General features: G+C 35.8%; 1 protein-coding gene across 5 annotated transcripts in view; it reads left to right on the top strand.

Annotated features, from left to right (window-relative positions):
• TET2 (tet methylcytosine dioxygenase 2) overlaps nucleotides 1-14,819 on the top strand; it is a 131,775-nt gene that overhangs the window by 26,810 nt on the left and 90,146 nt on the right. Inside the window, exon 1 of one of the 5 annotated variants that reach the window (XM_017958916.3) lies at nucleotides 9,192-11,879. The exons of the other annotated variants lie outside the window; for them this stretch is intronic. The gene's annotated coding sequence lies outside the window, so the exon portion shown is untranslated. Of the gene's footprint in view, nucleotides 1-9,191; nucleotides 11,880-14,819 lie in introns of those variants that run through there. 5 annotated transcript variants of the gene reach the window in all.

Raw genomic sequence — 14,819 nt, 5'->3', positions numbered from 1 at the left:
AAAGAAATTCTAGTTTTGAAAATGACATAATTTGCTACAAGAATGCAAAGGTGATGACATGAGGATTTGCTGATTTGTTTTCTCTACTACTTAGCAAATGCAGACCAAGAACGCATTTATTCAAATATTTATTACATGGTAAATTACAACATTTATAAAATTAGGCTCATATTCTTAGGATTCCTGTTAAAAAAGTGACATATAAACAAGATTATAATCTAATGGAGATTAATATTGGTTGAGAAAAATCTTGAGACTTCTTGAAGACTTCAATTTAATAAAATATTAACTTAGGTAGATATATGTGAGGAAATATATGCATGCAAAAATGTTGTATATATTTCTTAAAAGAGTAGGTAGCAATGACTTCAAAGAACCATAGCAGTCCCTATCAACATATATATTAACAAAACAATTATAAACATGAACTTAGTATGCTAATTATATTTCTACCCAAAGCCTCAATTTGTTCTATAGCTATACTGTTCATATATAAATAAAATTTTAGGGGTATCAGAGGGAGTTAGAAAAGAGCAAATACATGTATGAATTTGATAAGCCTACCCCTTATTTGATAGATCTTAAAAGATATTTTATCACTGTGTTCTTCTAAAGAAATGTATTTGTACATTGCAAAACAACCCTTTTCGAGAACTAAACTATGCTTACAGATTTTCTTGCCACTATTATTTCCTAAAATGTATTTGGAATAGGAGATCAATATTTTTCTGGGATGACGTATGGTTAAAAAGTAAAAAACGAAACAAAACAAAACAAAAAACTTAAAAAAAAATACTGAGACTTTGGGTTTCAACCTGGCATGTAAGGAGCTTAGAAGCCATCACTCCATCCTAACAACAAGTAAAAAACTGAATAAATTGGAAAATTAACGACTCTTCTTAGATCTGTCAGAAAAATGAGATTATAGGGCAAACAACTGCATCAGATATTAGAGAAGCAGACAGGTAGATATAAAGAATCACAACTTACTGGGGCAAAAACCTACAAGGAAAATTTTTGTGGGAACGAGTGCCAGGTAGGAAAACTTGAACCGTAACTGAAAAATTGCTCAGTGTGGGCAGTTGTTCAGTGTGGGCAAGTCGGAGGGTTAAAAACTCCAGGAGGACTCAGTTATGGAAGGACCTGTATTTTTGTGAGTTTAACCTCTAGGAGTGTTCACAGTGAATACTGGAGAAAATTCCCTAAGGGGAGAAGAAAAGGAACCATCTTGAAATATGTCAGAGCATTTTGTTGGACTCAAGCCTGCCCTCAAGTGAAACTATTTTATCAGGGCCTAAACTTTTGGGATTTTATAAGAGCCTAACCTCCCAAAGGGAAGGGAAATACCTAAGTTCGGCCCCCTTTTAGCTTTCCACATAGAGAAGGAAAATATGTAAGTGTAGACAACTCAAACCATCCTGTCCATGTTAGGGAGCCTAGGGGAACTGAGAACACTGGTGAAGTTCATAGTCCATGGGTAGTTTCACCACAGAGTGAGACCAAATCATAAGGCCAAAGAATGCTTCCCTTTCCCACACATTTTGCTATCATATTACTAAAAGCCTATTTACAGCAGTTTCTTTTACTGAGTATATCATGTCTGTCATTCAACCAAAAAATTATAAGGCATGCTAAGAGGCAGGAAATGCAGTTTGAAGACACTGAATAAGCATCAGAAGCAGAATCAAATATGGCAGTGACATTGGAATTATCAGACCAGAAACTTTTTAAAAAACTATGGTTAGTATGCTGAGGGATTTAAAAAAAATGACATACAAGAACAGATGAATAATGTAAATATGGAGATGGAAATTTTAGGAAAGAACCAAAGAGAAATGCCAAGTATCAAGCATAGTGTACAGAAATGATTAAAAATGCCTTTGATAGGCTCATAAGTAGATTGAACATAGCCAAAGAAAAAGTCTTTGAAGTTAAGGATATGATAATAGGAACTTCAAAACTAAAATGCAAAGAGAAAAGAGACTGGGGAAAAAAAAAAACCCAGAATATTCAAGAATTGCAAGGGAACTACAAAAGGTGTAATGTACATGTAATGGGCATACTAGAAAAAGAAAGGATTAGACGCAATATTTGAAGCAATAGTGTGTGAAAATCTCCCCCAGTTAATGTCAGACACCAAACTACTTCTCCAGAAAGCTCAGAGAACACCAGGCAGGATAAATGCCCCAAAACTACACATGGGCATATTATATTCAAACTTCAGAAAATCAAAGATTTAAAAAAAAAAAAATTGAAAGAATCCAGAAGGAAAAAACACCTATAGAGGAGCAAAGATAAGAATTTTATCTTACATATCCTCATAAACCATGCAAATAAGAGAGTAGAGTGAGACTTTGAAGATGTTGAAAGAAAAATCCAGCTGTTTACAATTCTGAACCTTGCAAAATTATCCATCAGAAGTTAAGAAATAAAGACTGTCTTAAAGAAACAAAATTTCAGGAATTTGTTGAAATTCAACAAATTGAATTTGGACACCCTTGAAAAAAATGTTTAAAGTTCTTTAGAGAGAGAGAAAATGATATAGGTTAGAAACTCAGATCCATGTAAGGAAAATAAAATTAGGGATATGGTAGTATTTCCCATCTTCATAAAGAAAATACACAATAACCTATAGCTTACATCATACTTAATTTTTAGAAACTCAAAGCTTTCCTGCTAAGATCGAAAACAAGATAAAGGTGTCTCCTCTTACCACTTTATTTCCTACTGGAAGTGCTACCTAGTGCAATAAGACAAGGGAAAGAAAAGGAAAAACATACAGATTCAGGAGGAAGAAATCAAACTGTCTTTGTTCACAGATGTCAGTTGTTTATATAGAACATCCGAAGGATTAGGAAAAAAAAAAAAAAGCTGGAATTAGTAAGTGATTATTGTAAGGTTACAGAATACAAATTTAATATAAAGAAAGCCAACCACTTTCCTATATACCAGCAATAAACAAGTGTAATTTGGATTAAAAACACATTACCATTTACATTAGCACCCCAAGTAATGAAATACTTTTGTATAAATCTAACAAAATATATACATGATCTATATGAAGAAAACTACAAAAGTCTAATGAAAGATACCAGTGAACTAAAGAATGAAGAGATGTTACGTGTTCATGGATAGGAAGGCTCAACATTGTCAAGATGTCAATTCTTCCCAACTTGATCTATAGATTTAGTGCAATGCCATTAAAAAACACAGCATGATGTTTTATGGATATCAACAAAAGGATTCTAAAGTTTATATGGAGAGGCAAAAGAGCGGAATAGCCAACTCAGTGTTTAAGGAGAACAACAAAGTCAGAGGACTGACACTACCTGATTTGAAAGCTTACTAGAAAGCTCAGATAATCAATGTAGTGGGTACTGGTGAAAGAATATTCAAATAGACCAATGGAATAGAATAAAGAACCCAAAGAAAACCATATAAATATAATCAAATGATCTTTGACAAAGGAGGAAAGGCAATACAATGGAGCAAAGATGGGCTTTCAACAAATAATGCTAGAAAAACTACTCATTCACATACAACAACAAAATTTTTTTAAATCCAAAATGAGTATAAACACAGATCTTATACCCTTTGCAAAAATTAACTTGAATCATAGACCTAATGTAAAATGCAGAACTGTAAAACTCCCAGAAGATAACATAGGAAAAAACCTAGATGACTTTGGTATGGCAGTGACATTTTTTAGATACAGCTCCAAAGGCACGATACATGAAGGAAATGATTGATAAGCTGGACTTAACTAAAATTTAAAACTTCTGCTCTTTGAAAGACAATATTAAGATAATGAGAAGACAAACCACTTCTGCTCTGTGAAAGACAGTATTAAGAGAATGAGAAGACAAGCTACAGATGGAAAAATTATTTGCAAAAGATACTTCTCATAAAGGACTATTGTCCACAGTGTGCAAACAACTCTTGCAACTCAACAATTTGAAAATGAACAACCCAACTTTAAAAATGAGCAAAAAACCTGAACAGACACCTCACCGAAGAAGATACACAAGTGTCAAGTAAGCATATGAAAAGATGTTAAACATCAAACGTCATTAGGGTATTGGAAATTAAAACAACAATGAGATACCGCCATATACCTGTTAGAATGGCCAAAGTCAGAACACTGATGAAACCAAGTGCTGGTGAGAATGTGGAGCAACAGGAACCTTCATTCATTGCTAGTAAGAATTCAAAACGGTGTAGTCACTTTGGAAGACAATTTGGCAGTTTCTTACAAAACAAACATACTGTTACCGTATGGTTCAGCAATAACACTCCATGGTATGGACTTGAAAACTTATGTCCTGGCCAGGCATGGTAGCTCATGCCTGTAATTGCAGCACTTTGGGAGGCCGAGGCAGGTGGATCATTTGAGATCAGGAGTTACAAGACCAGCCTGGCCGTCATGGTGAAACCCCATCTCTACTAAAAATACAAAAAATTAGCTGGGCATGGCAGTGTGTGCCTGTAATCTCAGCTACTAGGGAGACTGAGACAGGAGAATCACTTGAACCCAGGAGGGGGAGGCTGCAGTGAGCTGAGATCGTGCCACTGCACTCCAGCCTGAGTGACAGAGCAGAACGCCATCTCAAAAAAAAAAAAAAAAAAAAAAAAAAAGCAAAAACAAAACTTATATCCACATAAAAACCTGCATACATTGTTAACAGCATTACATAATTGCCAAAACTTGGATGCTATCAAGATATCTTTTAATATGTGAGTAGATAAATAAACTATGGTACTTCCAGATGAAAGAGTATTATTCAGCACTAAGAAATGAGCTATCAAGTCATAAAAAGACATGGATGAAACTTAAATGCATATTATAAAGTGAAAGATACTAATCCGAAAAGGCTAAATACTGTATGATTCCAACCACATGACATTCTGGAAAAGTCAAAATTATGGAGACAGTAAAAAGAGCAATGTTTTCCAGGATTTAGGAGGAGGGAGGAATGTATAGGCAAATTTTTAGAGCAGTGAAATGGATCTATATAATAATACAGTGGTAGATTCATGTCATTGTACATTTGTCCAGAAACCTAGAATGTAACCACCAATAGTGAACCCTAATGTAAACTATGGGCTTTGGGTATCAAAATGCGTCAATGTAGGTTTATCAGTTGTAACAAATATACCACTCTGGTATGGGAGGTTGATAGTGGGGAAGGTTGTGGGTCTGTGGGGACAGGGGTATATGGGAACTTTCTACTGTTTTACTGTGAATCAATTTGACTATAAAGTTTATTAATGTTAAAAAATGTAGGCAATCTGAAAAAATGTTAATAAAAAAAACTAGTTGAATGTATCAGTTCATTTTCACACTGCTATAAAGTACTGCCTGAGATTGAGTAATTTATAAAGGAAAGAGGTTTAATTGACTCACAGTTTAGCATGGCTGGGGAGGTCTCAGGAAACTTACAGTCATGGCAGAAGTCGACTTCACAAGGTGGCAGGAAGGAGAAATGAACACAGAAGCAACTACCAAACACTTATAAAACCATCAGATTTCATGAGAACTCACTATGATGAGAACAGCATGGGGGAAACCGCCCCCAGGATCCAATTACTTCCACCTGGTCTCTCCCTTGACACATGGGGATTATGGAGATTATGGGGATTATAATTCAAGATGAGATTTGGGTGGGGACATAAAGCCTAACCATATCAGTGATAAAAGTATGTCTTTTCTTTTATCGGGTGCTATAGTGTTTCATTTTGAGTTGTCTTTTTGACCTCCATTTTCCAATTTGGAGTTAGGAAAAATAACTTCGTCTCCTTCTTAATTGACCCACAACCTTGTTTGCAATGAAGAATCAACACAAATCTTTCATTAAAAGAAGTAGGGGAGGCGATCGGGATATCCCTTAGAGTCCATGGGCATCATTCAGTTGCCTTCATTCAATGCCAGTGATACTGCAAAGGCTACAAGGCAAATTCGTGTACCTACAGACAGACTCCATCCTTTTTCTCAAAGTATTCAAGATAAAAAATCTTGTTTAATTTTATGTGAGGATTTTTTTCACCATCCTCAAAAAATGAAAAATATCCTCTTCATTTGGGAAATGAGCGCTTATAATAGAAAGTAATTTGTAGTCAGCTGTTACACTTAGATGATTTGTGTCACCTCTGACATGCTTTTTGATAATGCATGACTTCATTCATAGCTCTAGGTGACCTGTGTACCCTGACCTGGCATAAACCTAGAGTATTAAGTCATTTCAGTGGCACATGTTTGAGGGAAGATTGACATCCCACTGGAAGACTATCTACAGTGAGATCCTCTAAAGCAGCTGCATTCCTAGTGAGGCATGATTAAGTTTATCCCACTATTGGGTTCTTCAGTATTACTTGTCTTGCCCAAGAGGAAAGTTTTTCTAGCATGCAGAGTATCTGGTTTTTAATGGCTACTGGGCTGAAATAAAATGTGTCTGCTAAGGGTTGTTCATTTGTCTGTCTCCCTGCTTTCACTGGTTTTTTCTTGGAGGTTGCAGTAGTTATGCCTTTCTGGTCAGCTGGCTGTTAACCTATCATAGAAATGACACTTTCACATCTCCAAGTGTAAGGAATTAGATGCTCCAGGCTTCACTTAGTTTCTCATCCAAAATCAATGACAAGACTTTCGGTATTGATTTCTCATGGCCTATGAACCTGAGTCAACTTGGCATGAAGGACTTTTCAGACAAGCTTCTTTAAACACAGAGTCAGTGGCTTCTTTTTGCCAAATTCTACTTTGCTCAGTGATAACATTAAAATGGTGATTTGATTCATTCCTGGTCTAAAAATACTTTCTCATATTCCAAAATCTTAATCATTAATACATGGAGGAAAATACAAATTCTTACATGCCTGTGCTTCTCTGCTGTTGTAGATATATGAAATATATACAAATGTGTTTTACAATTATTGAGTTCTTTTAAATTTTATCTTTTTTTGTTTTACTAGGAAGCAAAATTATGTTTATTTCAGAGCTTATTTACTGCATTTAGAATCTTATGACACTTAAAAATCTTTCTGAAATGTAAATATTCTCCATGATCTCCATGGTCACAAACAGTATTTCACATTCTAATTGATATTGCCCTTTTATCTTTTTTTTTTTTTTTTTTTCTTGGAGGCAGTCTCACTCTGTTGCCCAGGCTGGGTTGCAGAGGCACGATCTTGGCTCACTGCAACCTCCACCTCCCGGGTTTAAGCGATTCTCCTGCCTCAGCCTCCTGAATAGCTGGAATCACAGGCACGTGCCACCACACCTGGCTCATTTTGTGTTTTTAGTAGACACAGGGTTTCACAATGTTGGCCAGACTGGTCTCGAACTCCTGACCTCAGGTGATCCACCCACTGCAGGCTCCCAAAGTGTTGGGATTACAGGTGTGAGCCACTGTGCCTGGCCCTTTTCTCATTCTTTTAACTCAGATCCTCAAATTTATCCCTCCATGTGAAGTTGCCTTCCCTAATTATGTACTGTCCTAGTTTAATCTTTATTCCTTGTTTGCCTCTATAAAACCAAGTTGAAAAATAGTCTCTGATTCTATAAATCATCACTCTTATGCTCATTTATATTTCTATCTCGAATATTTTAAAGCCTTTAACAAAGTTTCTACTATGCAGTCTCCCTTTCTAAGCTACGATCTGTATGCTTCTTGGCCATGTCTTTTATTATTGTGTGTGTTTGTCTTTGTGTGTGTCTGTATGGTAGTGGTTTGTAAATTCTCCATTTAGTCACAATATGCTTTTGGAGGATTTTCCTTCTCCTGGGAATTTCTTGATGATTTTTATTTTGTCATGTGATGACGAATGTATGTCAAAGCACCATTGCAGAAATAGTGCTTTTCTATTTACTTGCACTCTTCCATCTTAGAAGAGCTGGTGATAGACAACCAACTCTTCTTTTATCTTGGTTTCTACAACACAGAGGTTGCTAAGCGACTTTAATCCCTTTTAACACAGGACAATCAACAACAACAAATTCCTGCTTTCTTTAGATTCAGATATTTCACTTAGAAAATCTAGCAAATAAAAAAATGGTTTAAAACTTTTTATTAGTGTGTAATTCTCTACAATCTCACATCTGCAACATTGCCCTAAATATTTTTTACTTATGCTGCTGTTTCTTGAGCATTATGATATGCTTATTCATAAGCAGTCAACTTGTAAGTAGCAATAGTGTACCTACCCCCTTCTAGGAAACTGAAGATGTGAAAATCCAGTTTAATATGATAATGACAGTTACTTTGATGAAAAATATGTCACGATTTGTTGTAAAAATACTCATTTGAATTTCTGATTCATTTATATCACCCTCCAACCTTAAGTATGATTGAATTTATAGCTTTTTATACTACTTTATTTAGGGAGAAGTGTATTTAAATTATGTTATCTTGGTTATTACTTGAAAGTTCAACCTCATACCTTCATTTTTATATAATTTTAATATTATGAAAATATTTTATGTAATTTTATGTGTAATTCAAAAACATTTTTAAATATTGCATCTTTAAATTTTAATTTCTTTTATCAAATTTTCCCCATCATTTGTTCTCTACTACAGCCAAAGTTAATAGTTACATTTTTTTTCCAGTGACAAATGGTAGATTTGCAAAGACTTGTAACAGTTGCTTAATACTTTTTTTTATCCCTTATTTAAGAATCATGCAAACAACTGGAGCTGATAGGCAGCAGGTGCACATGAGTGTGGCTATGCTGATGGTTACTGAAAGATTTCCAAGGTAGCTAGTAATTCTGCTACCCTAAGCCACTATAGCTCCTTCCCCATTACTCCCTGGGTCTACCCACAATCCTGCAGCTAGAATAATAAATGGCATGTAGGTTCCTCTAGGATCCTCCTCCAGCACTATGTCCCATGCCTTGACATATGAGCTGTTAAATATTTTGATTATCACTCCTGTGTGGCAAGAGAGACATCTATTTGTCATAACTTGATGTTTACTAAACTGCTTTTAAGAATACCTATGATAAAAGTAGACACTTGCAATTTTGCAGAATGCATAGTTTGTTTTTAACAAACCAGGTAAATATAACTGCAGAGTTTTCCTGTATGTTTTGAAATATTTTAAAAAGTATTTTTATTTGCCTTTCTATTAGAAGTAAAATTAGATAAAAATTTCCTTGTTTCAATTTTTAGATGAAAATTAGAGAATATTGTTAATGAAGGAATTTTTTTTTAAATAGTGGCTGATCAAATGTCAGCAATTTTATACTATAGTGTAAAATTTTATTTTGTAGTTGGCCATCCCATTAAGCGTTAGAATTTTTATAATTGATCCTTTGATATTTATATTGATGATATTAATGTAATGTCTTTAAACCTTAGCTCATGTAGGTCATGTGACTTAAAGCATCCTTAGATAATGATATTATTTGGGCTATAAATAATTTATAACATAAGTGATTTAAAAATTCATTCTTTCCATCCATTTTTAAGAAACTATAAGGTAGGGTTCATGTGTACCTAATACTTATCACCCAAAAATAGGAAAAATGAAATCCTTTTAAAAATATCTGGGTTAATGTTATAGATTGGAAGCAGTTTTTAAAATGCACTTAAAGTCTACCAGTTTATTGATCCTCAATCTATGTCTGTTTTAAATGGATGCAATTAGCAGTTCAATCTAAGAGAACCATGGTAGTGGACTCATTACCCCCAAGAAACCATTACATCATTTTGTAATATGAAATTACTAAATATAAGGAATAGAATATATATTGTAAAAATTCCTTTGGAATCAATAATAAGCATTGTGGCTATCAGTTATAGTTATATATTACAATGTAAAGGATATCCTTTTATAAACTTAATATCACACAAGTAGACTTAAATTAGAATAATTCCATTAATATAATTTTGCTTGTGTTTTTATACCTATTCATTTGTTCAATAACTCTTTTTCCTATATATATATTTTTATCTCAAATTCGATAGTATCTAAATCATGGAATGATGAAACCTTAAAGCTGGGTTGGAACAGAAATAATACAATTTAACATCTTACAGGCTCTCTAGTCCTCGGTTTCCTTAAGTGATCAGCTCAAGATCATGAAGTTATGGAGGATTAGAGTCAGAATTAGAACCTGAGATTAGTTTATACTTTGTTAACTCTTCTACAGCCTACCCCCTTAGTTTGCCTATGGGTTTATGGAAGTTACAGGAGAGACATTCTGAGATTCAGCTAAAAACCTAGCTCCCAATATAATTCATTGTCCTGCAATCAGCCACACAAATACAATTACAAATACTTGAAGTTCTTTGTGTGAAGAAAAAGAAAATGACTAATAAAGCATTCAAATCAATGCAAGTTACCTTTCTTTGCCCCTTTCTTCCCCTTTCACTCCTTTCTTCTCTTATAGTACTTGAAATTTCTAGTGGGGATCTCTAAAATGCCTGAATGTTAGGAATGGTAAGTGTATTGTAGAGAATTATATTTTCTATTTTAGTGAATGAAAAATAAACCATACCCTTAAGAAGCCTTTCAAAGTTAAGATTTTGAGCACACCCTTCATTGGCCCAGTCTCTGACCAGTGAGGTCAAGTATTAGCAAGTGTCAGAATGTCATGTAAAAGTTTGTGTTTCAGATGCGGAATTTCTTTTGCTTTTTGTGTGTGATGTTTGTACGATATTTTCTTCTGATGTGTTTTCCATCTTGGTTTTTAAAAATAACTATTATTTTAAAAAATATTCCCTCATAACTTCTTTTATTTTTGGAAACTATATAAATTGATCTGATAATCTATACACAACGCCTTGTGACTTTATACCTGTACCTCTCATGTTCCAGTATTTGGTTCTTAAATAATAATTTTGTGTAATGGAAATACTATGTTAAGTAGTTTATAACTGGTGGTTGATATTTCAGCCTTGTTTGGCAATTGTAGTTATATAAAGACTGTTGATTAGAAACAATCTCATATGGTGTATACTTGTTTTTATCTTCATGGAATTTGTTCTGCAAACACTTTCTGAGATCTTCACTGGGAGCCACCACTTTGCCTATGTTAGGAGGAGCAGGAAGTGAATACATTTAAGGTCTTTAATTTTCTTCTTAAAACTTTGACTACCGTAGTGGTTTTTTAAAATGTTAACAGGAGAATAGCCATCACTGCCAAGTAGCTGACATTCTGAAATAGCACTTCCCTTTAGGCACTGCACAGTTGGGATCATTTACTTGCAGAGAGAGGTGTGTGTGTGTGTGTGTGTGTGTGTGTGTATGTATGTGTGTACACATGTGTATAAGAATAAGAGAACTACTTTGTGGGCATATCCTGCTGAAGTGAGTAACGTGCTGTTTAGTGAACTCCAGTCTGACCCCATTTAAACCTGGAGGAGAATCACATCAAGCAGAGAAGCAGCCAAGGCAGCATTTCAACAGGAAGGAAACATCTATTACTGGGGCTTTGAAGAAACATGCCATGAAGGTGTACTAATATCACAAAGGGAAGGGAAGGACTAAATCCAGCATGATAAACAAAGTCCCTTGTTTTTAACGGAAGCGTTTGATGATGTTTGATCAGTGGTGGATCTATCTCTTGAAAGGAAAATGCATATAAAACCCAAATGGAGGATTCCTATGTAAGGTGCCTAGCTTGTAATGATATATTCATGTTTATAGGTAGAGTGGTTTTTAGAGAAGAGGTTGGTTTTTTTTTTTTTTTTTTTTTTTTTTCCATTTTTCATCTTTCAGAAAGAAAACTTGTCTGTTTCTAGGCTTTGAAATATAAAATTACTTACCTTTCACCAGAATGAAATGTTTCATTGAATCTCCTACAAGCTTGTGGAGGGCATGAAGCGTGTTGAATAAGAGCACAGGCTCTGGAGGCCCTGCCACCTGCAAAGGTGTGCTAAGGTAAACAATTGATAGTATTTTGAAAATTAAATGACTTAGAATGCATTCAATAAATTTTAGCTATTGTCTTGTTTTTTCTAAATCTATTTGGAAAATATTTCAGATAAAGTATATAATACCTTTCCAAAACACAGTGAGGCTGGGCGCGGTGGCTCACGCCTGTAATCCCAACACTTTGGGAGGCCGAGGCGGGCGGATCATGAGGTCAGGAGATCGAGACCATCCTGGCTAACACGGTGAAATCCCATCTCTACTAAAAATACAAAACTTAGTTGGGCATGGTGGCGGGCACCTGTAGTCCCAGCTACGCAGGAGGCTGAGGCAGGAGAATGGCATGAACAGGGAGGCGGAGCTTGCAAAGAGCCAAGATCATACCACTGCACTCCAGCCAGGGGGACAGAGCGAGACTCTGTCTCAAAAAAATAAATAAATAAATAAATAAAAAATAAATAAAAATAAAACAGTGAATAGTTTATAAAGATAAAATAGAATAGGCTTCAATTTAGGGAACAAAGGAAAATATATTTAAGAATGATATTATGCTCAAAATGATTACAACTTTGATGGCGAAGTATATTTTATTCAATTAAAAATGTAGCTATGCCTGGGCATGGTTGCTCACGCCTGTAATCCCAGCACTTTGGAAGGCCAACGCAGGTGGATCACTTGAGCTCAGGAGTTCGAGACCTGCCTGGGCAACATAGTGAGACCTCATCTCTACAAAAAGTACACAAAAAATGTGCTGGTGTGGTGGTACATGCCTGTAGTCCTAGCCACTTGGGAGACTGAGATGGAAGGATAGCTTCAATCTGGGAGGTCAAGGCTGCAGTGAGCCATGATTGTGCCACTGCACTTGAGCCTGGGTGACAGAGCAAGACCCTGTCTCAGGAAAACAAACTAAAAAAACAAAACAGTAGATATGTGTGTGGAAATGAGAACATTTAAATGTGCTCATTGGCTTAGTTTTTTTTTTTTTTTAACCCTCTTCATGGCCCTTTTCTTAACCTCTGTCTTCAGCAGTTACCCTTCATATGTTTGTTCTGTTTTATCTTCCAAGTGCTTTTTTTATAACTTTCAATATATCATGGCGGAAGGAAAACTCAATGTATAAGCTGAGTGTATTTTGCATTTTCTTTGAGAATTTTTTTTTTTTTTTTTTTTTTTTTTTTTTTGTGAAGTGGAGTCTCACTCTGTCGCCCAGACTGGAGTGCAGTGGTACGATCTCAGCTCTCAGCTCACTGCAACCTCTGCCTCCTGGGTTCAAGTGATTCTCCTGCCTCAGCCTCCCAAGTAGCTGGGACTACAGGCTTGCACCACCATGCCTGGTTAATTTTTATATTTTTAGAAGAGACGAGGTTTCATCATGTTGGCTATGCATGTCTCGAACTCCTGACCTCAAGTGATCCACCCACCTTGGCCTCCCAAAGTGCTGGGATTGCAGGCATGAGCCACCACGGCTCAGCTTCATGATCCAAAATAGCCTCATTAAGCTTCTCTTTCAAAACGTGTATAAGCCTGTGAGTCATCACTGTATTTATTCCTGAATATTATCATATTGGAGACTTTTCAAAGCTGAACAAAGCCAGAATTATTGGCTACTGAGGAACTATATTCTAGCAAGAGACTATTCTATTTGTTGGGGATCACCTCTTTTTACTAAAGGGGACTGTTTTGGGCAAATAAAACTAGAATTCATGGTTTCTCCTTGATAGTTTGCCAGCTTGATTCCCAGCCAGCCAGATAACTGCTGATAGTGACACTCATGTCCTCTAGGACTCCCAATCTTGTGCCAGCTCAGAGAAGGAAATCCCCCTAGAACTGCTCACATCATTCCCAGAACCACAAGCACCACCTTAGTATAGTTAAAAATGTGATACCAACTCAAATTCTGATAAAAACAAGTACTATAAAGCTGAATAAAGATATACTTTTTACTTTTGAAGTTTTGTTTTACTATTTTAAACAGAAAACAGAAGGTAAAAACTCCTCTGCCTTCCTCAGTGTTTGGTTTATCAGTTGCTGAACTCAGATTTAAGAGTCTAATCATATACAGGCAATAACCCTCTTCTAATCTTAATAATGTTTCTTTGATCATTTCTTTCAAAAGAAAAAGAAAATACCTATTGACTCCAACCCTGACCTCCTGTACTTCACCTGCCTGATGAATATTTCTTTGGAATACTAAGGTTTTTCAAATGCATCATGTCAAGAATTTATTTTGTCATTTCAGATTCCTTTCTAGAATTATCTATTTATCTGATTAATACCATCATTCTTCCAGACAACCAACCTCAAAAGCTTTATCACTATAATTGAATCATTCTTTTTTCTCCCTACATCAAAAATGTTACTAAATGTCATTCATTTCTTTATCAGTAATATTTCTGTTTGATCATTTTATTTTATTTATTCTGCCACCCTCTTATTCCAACTATCACTTATACTTGAGTACTGCAATAAGCCAATATCTTGCATATGATTATTTATAACACCTAAATCTTCTACCACTTCACACTCACTGGGATGGATATAATTTTTAAAACATATAATAACAGATGTTAGTGAGGATGTGGAAAAATTGGAACCCTGACACATTGCTAGTAAAATGTAAAAAGGTGCAGCCACTTTGCAAAACAGCTTGGCCGTTCATCAAAAGATTAAGCATGGGCCGGGCGCGGTGGCTCAAGCCTGTAATCCCAGCACTTTGGGAGGCCAAGACGGGCGGATCACGAGGTCAGGAGATCGAGACCATCCTGGCTAACACGGTGAAACCCCGTCTCTATTAAGAAATACAAAAAACTAGCCGGGCGAGGTGGCGGGCGCCTGTAGTCCCAGCTACTCGGGAGGCTGAGGCCGGAGAATGGCGTGAACCCAGGAGGCGGAGCTTGCAGTGAGCTGAGATCCGGCCACTGCAGTCCAGCCCGGGTGACAGAGCGAGAC

The sequence above is a fragment of the Papio anubis genome, chromosome 3, assembly GCF_008728515.1.
Source record: "Papio anubis isolate 15944 chromosome 3, Panubis1.0, whole genome shotgun sequence".
NCBI lineage: Eukaryota > Metazoa > Chordata > Mammalia > Primates > Cercopithecidae > Papio > Papio anubis.
The sequence above is the reverse complement of the archived record's forward strand: the minus strand, read 5'-3'. Positions and strand labels throughout refer to the sequence as shown.